Source organism: Gracilinanus agilis, chromosome 1, assembly GCF_016433145.1.
Source record: "Gracilinanus agilis isolate LMUSP501 chromosome 1, AgileGrace, whole genome shotgun sequence".
NCBI lineage: Eukaryota > Metazoa > Chordata > Mammalia > Didelphimorphia > Didelphidae > Gracilinanus > Gracilinanus agilis.
The window spans coordinates 507,694,715-507,702,467 of record NC_058130.1 but is presented as its reverse complement, the minus strand read 5'-3'; positions in this window follow the sequence as shown (position 1 = coordinate 507,702,467).

Genomic DNA, 7,753 nt, shown 5'->3' with positions numbered 1-7,753 from the left:
AGGAAGGAAGAAAGGAAGGAAGGAAGGAAGGAAGGAAGGAAGAAAGGAAGGAAGGAAGGAAGGAAGGAAGGAAGGAAGGAAGGAAGGAAGGAAGAAAACAAAATAGACCCCACCCTCAAGAAGCTCAAAATTTAATGAGTGGAAAAAAACACACAAAAGAAGGCAAAAAGGGTGGGGAGTAGGGAGGGAAGGAAAGACCAGGGGCTTTTCAAGATAGAGGCATCTTGTTCCATGGGGTTGAAGCTAGATAAAGCAGCAGATGCAGAGTGGGATGAGCCCTATATAAAGGGAGGCATTAAGAGGAGTTTAGTACTCCACCTTCCAGTCCTCCAATCAGAAGAGAGAGGAGGCTGAGGAATATGGTGTCAGTCAAGGCTTAAGTAATAAGCATAGTGATGAGATTAGAGGTGATGAATTTAACCTGGAAGGGCATCCTGTTTGGGAGTCATAACCTGGCAAAGTAGCAGTTGCAGAGTTCCACCAAGTTCATGTCCAAATGTAGTATAGTTGCCAGACAAGGGTGCTCTCAAAGTCTCTGAAGAAGTAAAGTATTGATTATGAGACATGGGAGTGGCTGGCACAGGGTCATCCAACATGGCATGCCTTACCTCAGAGGTCCATGAGCAGAGCAGAATTGAAGTAGCACAAAGGAAACTTGAGATGGGCAAATCTAGAGATATCTCCATGCCAAATGTTCTAAAGGACTATTTGTGCCTGGCCAGATTGGACTGATCAGCCACAGCACACTGTGCCCTGACTCCAATAGTGTGACATAATTTTTCTTCCAGTACAAAGAACAAACAACAACAGTTTCCAGACAAATGCTTATCTCAGCTACTCCTGGGCCAGGACTCTTAGGTCACTCTCAAAGGTCACTCCTTGGAGCATGAGTTCTGATCTGGTCTGGCTCTGAAATCTTTTTAGAATCCAGGATAACTAGAGGGAAAATCCCAGAACAGATTTGTACTTTTAGTCTTGAAGCCTCTCTCTTCTCAACTTTTGAAATTCACAGAGTGGAACTCTCTAGATTAATTTACTTTACCTAAAATTCAAATTAATAAAAGACAAAACCAAAGCCCTATTTTCGTGGGACCACAAGACAACTTCAGTAGGGTGAAGACACAAAATCTCTTCTTATAGCACTCTTTCGCTAGACACCATCAGTGAAGGAGTAAAGCCAAGAATAAACAAAGGGAATATTATTTCTGCCAAGGAGATTGTCAGGGTCTTTGCCCTGGAAGTACAAAGCAAAAAACAAAGTTTGAATCAAAGATAAGTAACGGGATAGTAAGGGACCAAATAGTTTGGATGATTAGACCCAGAGAGTAGATTTTAGTCATTCCATGTCAAAGTGGCAATAGATATCCAGTGGTATGATCCAAGGATCTTTGCATTACCCTGCACTCTCTCACAATTTTGTCAGTGACTTTAATAAAGGCACAAATAGCATCCTTGTCAAACTGTAGATGATACAAAGCCAATAGGAATAGTTAAGACACTAGATAGGAAGGTCAGCATACCAAAAAAGTGCTTTACATAATATAGTATTATCATGCTATGGGATACTATAACATTTCAATCTGAAAAGATGAAATTTAATTGAGATAAAGGTAATCTTATATTTTGGTATAAAAAATTGACTTCAGAAAGACTAGAGGCATGGTTAGAGAACAAGTAGAAAAAGACCTGGGAATTTTGGTGAACTGCGCTGTCAATATAGGAATGCTATGTTTCATCCAAAAAACTAAGCTGACCTTAGTCTCCATCAAAAGAGAAATAGCTTCCATCAGTTCATATTTCTGATGCCCTCTGCTCTGGTTAGACCATATCTACAGTACTGTGTTCAACTCTGGGTGTCTAATTTTAGCAAGGGACATACAGACAATGAGAATCAAAATAATAAAGGGCCTTAGTTGAACTAAGTGGGGGTTTTAAAAATAGAGAAGGCTCAAGGGAGACATGTTATCTGTCTTAAAGTACTTGGAATACTTGTAAGTACTTGTTTAAGAGATTAAATTTATTCTATTCTATCAAAAGGGACAGAATTAGGAATAAAGAATAAAAGTTAAAGAAGCAGATTTGGAGTAGTTATAAGAAAAAAGCTTCCTTTATTACCTCTTCCATTAGATTGTGAACTTCATGAAGACAGAATTGTCTTTTGTCTTTTTCATTTTTTTGCATCCATAGCACTCAGCACAGAGCTTGGCAAATAGTAATTGTTTAATAAATATTGATTGATCAATTCCCAACAATTACATCTTTCAAAAAAGTAGAATGGATTGTTTCTGAAAGTAATCAGCTTCCTTTTAGAGAGCTTTAAGAAATGGTTGAATGACTCCAGAACATGATGGATAAAGTGGGAGACCTGGAATTAGGAGTCTGGAGTTCAAATTCAGACACTTACTAGTTGTGAAACCCAGGGTAAATCATTTAATCTGTCTGCCTTAATTTCTCCATCTCTAAAATGTGATAATATTAGCACCTAACTCTTAGGATTATTGTGTGATCATAAAATGAGATAAAATTTGTAAAGCCATTTATAAAACTTAACATGCTACATAAATGCCAGCTCTTATCATTATCAGCCTAATTACTGAAGTAAGATTCTTTGTGGGTAAGTATAGGTCTAGATGGCTACTGAGTTCCCTTCCAGTTCTGAAATTCTATGATTCTATAAAAATCTTATTGGCTCCCTCCAATTGAAACAAACACCTCACATCTATATAAAACTCCCATTTATATAAAAACAGACAGGTATAGGATATTTAATCCACTATAGAAATTGTAACAATTTGAGCATGTCTTACTCAGTATGGATGTATTTGTAAAGCACTCTTGAGTAGCTTGTTTACTCCAGGAAATAAGTAAAAGAATGTGCCTCTAGGGAGCATCAGTCAACTTGTACCCAACCTAATACCCAAAGCAGCCCAGGTAAATGCCAAGTTAAATTCCACATGTGCTGGGACACATTACAGTTTCAGGATAAAAGATAGGGCCAGAGGGTGGCTATATAGCAAAAGTATATGTGTGTATGTATGTATATATATATATATACCATATATATACCGTAGTCCTTGTGCTGATATAAATAAATCATAGTTAGATAAGTTCACTGAACATGCACTGCATTTCTCCCTTTTGAATTCCTAATTGAACCATTAAGGAAGAGAACCAATCAATCAACAAACATTTCAAGTGCCTACAGTGCTCCAGGCTCTTGGGAATCAAAGACAAAACCTATTCTCTCAAGGATCTTAGAATGTATTAGGGGAGACATGCTGAACACATATAATATAGTAGATTCATTCTACTAATGGAGAATACATGAAAGAAGAGGGAGTAAGTCAATCTCATAAGAGAAAAAAAAAGGTAAGATCATAAGGCAACTATTCTCCAATTTATCATCTCCATCTTAAAGGATTATCCAAGGACACTCAGAATTCAGTCAGTCAACAATCATTTATTAAGTGTCTCCTATTTGTCAAATACTGTGCAAAGTGATGGAGATATAAAAAAGAGGCAAAAGACAATCCCTGTTCTCAAGGAGCTTACAATCTAATGTGGGAGACAGTAAGCTACATACAGAATAAATAGGAAATCTCTGAGAGGGAAAGCACTAAAATTAATAGAGATTGGGAAAGTTTTTCTCTAAAAGATAGGATTTTAGATGGGATTTAAAAGAAGCCAAGGAAGTTAATAGGCAGAGATGAGGAGGAATAGAATGCCAGATATCAGGGACAGCTAGAGAAATTGACTGGAGACAAGAGATGAAGTATGTTTTCCTGGAACAGCCAGATAGTCAGCATGACTGTATCAAAGAATATCTGATGGAGAATTAGATATTAGAAGACTGGAGAAGTAGGAGGGTGTTAGATTAAGAAGGGCTTTGAATGCCAAATAGAGTAATTTATCTTTATTCCTGGAAGTATTAGGAAGCCACTGGAGTTTATTGTATAGTAGGATAATTTAGTCAGACCTTCTTTTTAGGGAAATTAAATTTAAAGAGTGAGGAAAGTTTTGAAGCAGGGAGAACCACCATTGGGCCATTAAAATAGTCAAGCCATAAAGTAACGAGGTCCTGGACCAGAACAGTAACAGCTGGACCAGAACAGTAACAGCAGAGAAAAGAAGATATATCCAAAAGATGTTAAAAATCTGAAATTTACAGGTCTTGGTAACATTTTGGGAAAGGAGGTTAAAGATAGTGAAGAATAGTGGATGGTCATAAGCCTGAGAGATGGGGATGATAGTTTTTTTCCCTACATATATAGGTAGGTATATGTGTGACCTGGGGTGGGGAGTGAAATGACTTTGCCAGTGCTACATAGTCAGTAGGGGTCAGATTTAAACCCAGCCTCTTGAAAGTTAGCTCTCTATCCACTATTCTATGCCACCTTTGTCATACAGAGAATGTCTATAAAATAAATAAAAGGTTTTGGTGGAGAATGCAACAGCAGCTGGGTAGAAATTTCCAGTGATGATAGTTGACTCCAAACCCAATTGATTTATTTCTTTTCTGAAAATAAAGCTCTGAGATAGATCCTATTTTTACCTTGTAAGTAGCACATTATGTAGGTTCTAGTAGAAGGTGCTGTCCCTGACATGTTTTGGGACATGCAAACTACACACTCTCTACTACACAATCTGTGGAAATAAAGTTATAATTTTGTTAACCACAGGGCCATTTACATGATATTTTCTTCAGCCAAGGCAGTTTCATTATTTTTTTCCTGACTTGTTTGAAAAGGCATAAAAAGGCATCTGGTATTTTTTAATTGGACATGGCACTTAATTGGTCATTCGTTAGCCACAGCATATCCCTATATAGAAATTCTATGTTCTACACCCTTTTTTGCCTCTGAGCAAAACATCCATCAGGAGAGCAACACTTAGGGTTGTTTTCCAAGACACCTGGCATAAGTCATTAACAAACAGTAGGGATGCTGTCAGCATCTGTAGGACTGGAGAATGAGTGACAAAACTGGAGCCAAATCTGAGGGGGGGAATACTTTGGAATCCCCCAGACCAAATGAGCTGTGGTGCAATATATTCATATTTATTTCCACTTTGTTTTAGCAACTGTGATAAAGAAAGATTTTAAATGCCTTTCCCTTCCTTTTGTTTATTCCCATTTCCCTTTCCAAATAATCATAACAAACTACACTGCAGAAATCTACATGGTTTGTAGCTTGCTCAAGGTACCCTTGTATGAACTCAGGAACCAAAAAGTTGTATTTCTGGAAATTTCTGTGATTTGTTTTGGTGGGTTAATTTAACTGGAAAGAGGTTTTTCAAAATCCAAACATTGGAAAATATCATCATTAATCTGTCTGTCTGTCTATCTGTCTCTCCCTCTTTGTCTCTTTATCTCCACACCCCTATCTTTTGTTTTAAAATTACAGCAATAAAAACACTACAAGAAAACAGGAGCAATTTGCCAAGGTCTACTTATGCAATAATTGAATGCTTCAAGAAGGGATGGTAGGAACAATTTTTAAAAATCATCAGTGGATAAGGGGTAAAACTAAAGGATGGAAAATTGAGTTTAGCTGTGTAATATTCCAAATGTGTTTTTGAAGGGCAAGGACCTACACTAGAAATATCAAATATGTGATCCACTGATAGGTATGGAGCTTGAACCAGATAAAACTTAAAACCAGATATAAAATATAATTAGAGAATATTTAATAAAATAGAATGTAATAAATATAGATAACATCACATTTTAAAACTAAATCAATCTTTATATATGGAGTAATGGCCCCTGATTCTATTTGAGGTAGATACTATTAGTAAATGATAAGTCATCCTCAGACAATAAAAAACCAGTCTTACATGTAAACCAAGCAGAATGACACAGGAAAATGGAAAGATTGTGTCTTTTGGTACAGCTGCCTGACTTAAAGTAGAATGTGCCCTGACTTTCTATGTGCATTGGCCTCATTTTTATTGTTGACTGGAGGGTCAGGAAGTTGAACCATTAGTACACCTAGCCCCTGGTTCTATATAAAATGAAACAAAACCACATTTTTCATAAGCAAGTTAAAATAAAGAGTAGTTATCCCAGTTTGGAGGAGGATTTTTTGTGTAATTTTCTTCTCTCATTTTCTAACAGCTTCATGTCAGATTTCTAAAAAATCTTCCCTTTTCAGCCATAGGTTTATGATCTTGTCCTTTTCTGAATTCCACAATTTAACATATAGACTCAATCTAACACTTGATTATGATCTGACATTTTCTCCAGAGATTTCTTATTTGAACTTCTCTAGGTAAGCTACTCGAGACTAAGGATTCTAACTTTTGCCTATTTTCTATCTTCCTCAGTAAATACTGAAGACATTCCTGGAGAATAACTAAATTCCTCCTTTGGTGCCTCCCTGCTTTTTCAAAGGCTATTCCCACAGAGTGAAAGCTCTAGCAAGTGCTACAAGTCTGAGACTATGTGCCTTAACTAAATGTAAAATGGCTCATCATCATAAGATTGGTCATGATGTGATTTTTTTTTTTTGCCATAGAAACTCTTGCAGCTCATATAATAAAGGATGGCCAGCATAACAAATACATGAATTTTTTGAAGTACTGAGACTGTAAAACCAGAATAAGAAATTAATTTTGGAGTCAAGAGGTCTTAATAAAAATATCATTTTCATATTATATTAGAGAGAATTATCAGGAAAATTTAGCAGATAATAATGATTGCAATGATAATTTACATTTCTATGTTTTAGAAACCCTTTGAAAGATAGTCTAATCTGAGGTGATAAAAAATAAATGTGGTGGTCATATAGTAACTGCTAAACTAGACACTATCTAAAGTAAATATAGGATCATCAGTCTTTTGTTGTTGTTGCCTACACTGTTTATATGAAATCTTTTCATGATCAATGTTGAAAAATCATGACTATTTTAGGAAGATCAGGTTCAACTGCTTATTTAAAAGTAGTGATTGGGGGATTCTGGGAAGATGGCAGCTTTGATGCAGCAAAAGTCCAGACCTCTGAAAATCCTTCTACACCAATCAAAAACAAAGTGCTTTGAGGGGATAGAAAACCAAATCTAACAACAGGATAGAGTTAGGGGATCCTCCTGCTGGATTCAACTTAGCCAAAAAAAAAGCCTGAATTCTTGAACTGTCAGGTTGGAGGGAAAGAAAGAAGAAAGATCCCAGGATCCCTCCTCCACCTACTGTGCTGAGTCTCCAGTGATTCCTGGAATTTCTGGGTGGGCAAGGGCGCTTGTCTGGAAGGAGTGCCTTCCTGGCACAGCTACCACAGCCTGGTACTAGGCTCAGAGAGTTGAACACAGATACCAGGGAGGCAGCTGGAAGAGAAGTGCAAAAAGGGCAACTTAGTCACAGCCAAAACGATCCATCTTGCACCCACCCCCTTCTCAAGGTTCTGAACTCAGGGCACATTCAGCTCTGCAGATCAACTCTGCCCTGGGTTAATCTTATCAGTAGGGCAGATCAGAAGTTTTCAGAGGACAAGGAAGCTCCAACACCCATCCCCCATAGACTGAACAGAGAGTAGCTATAATAACCTACATCTTCAGCTTCTGCTGCCAGCTGGGGAAAATCTAATCTCAGGGCTCATTAATACCCTCTGTCTAACCTAGTCAATCAGAGCAGAGAAGAAGCCCCTTCAAGACAGAACAGCCCAAATCCAAAGATTCAGCAAATAATCAGAGGAGTAAGATTACAGCCAATGACAGGGGGGAAAGAAGGAAAAAATATGAGTAAACAACAGAAAAAGAA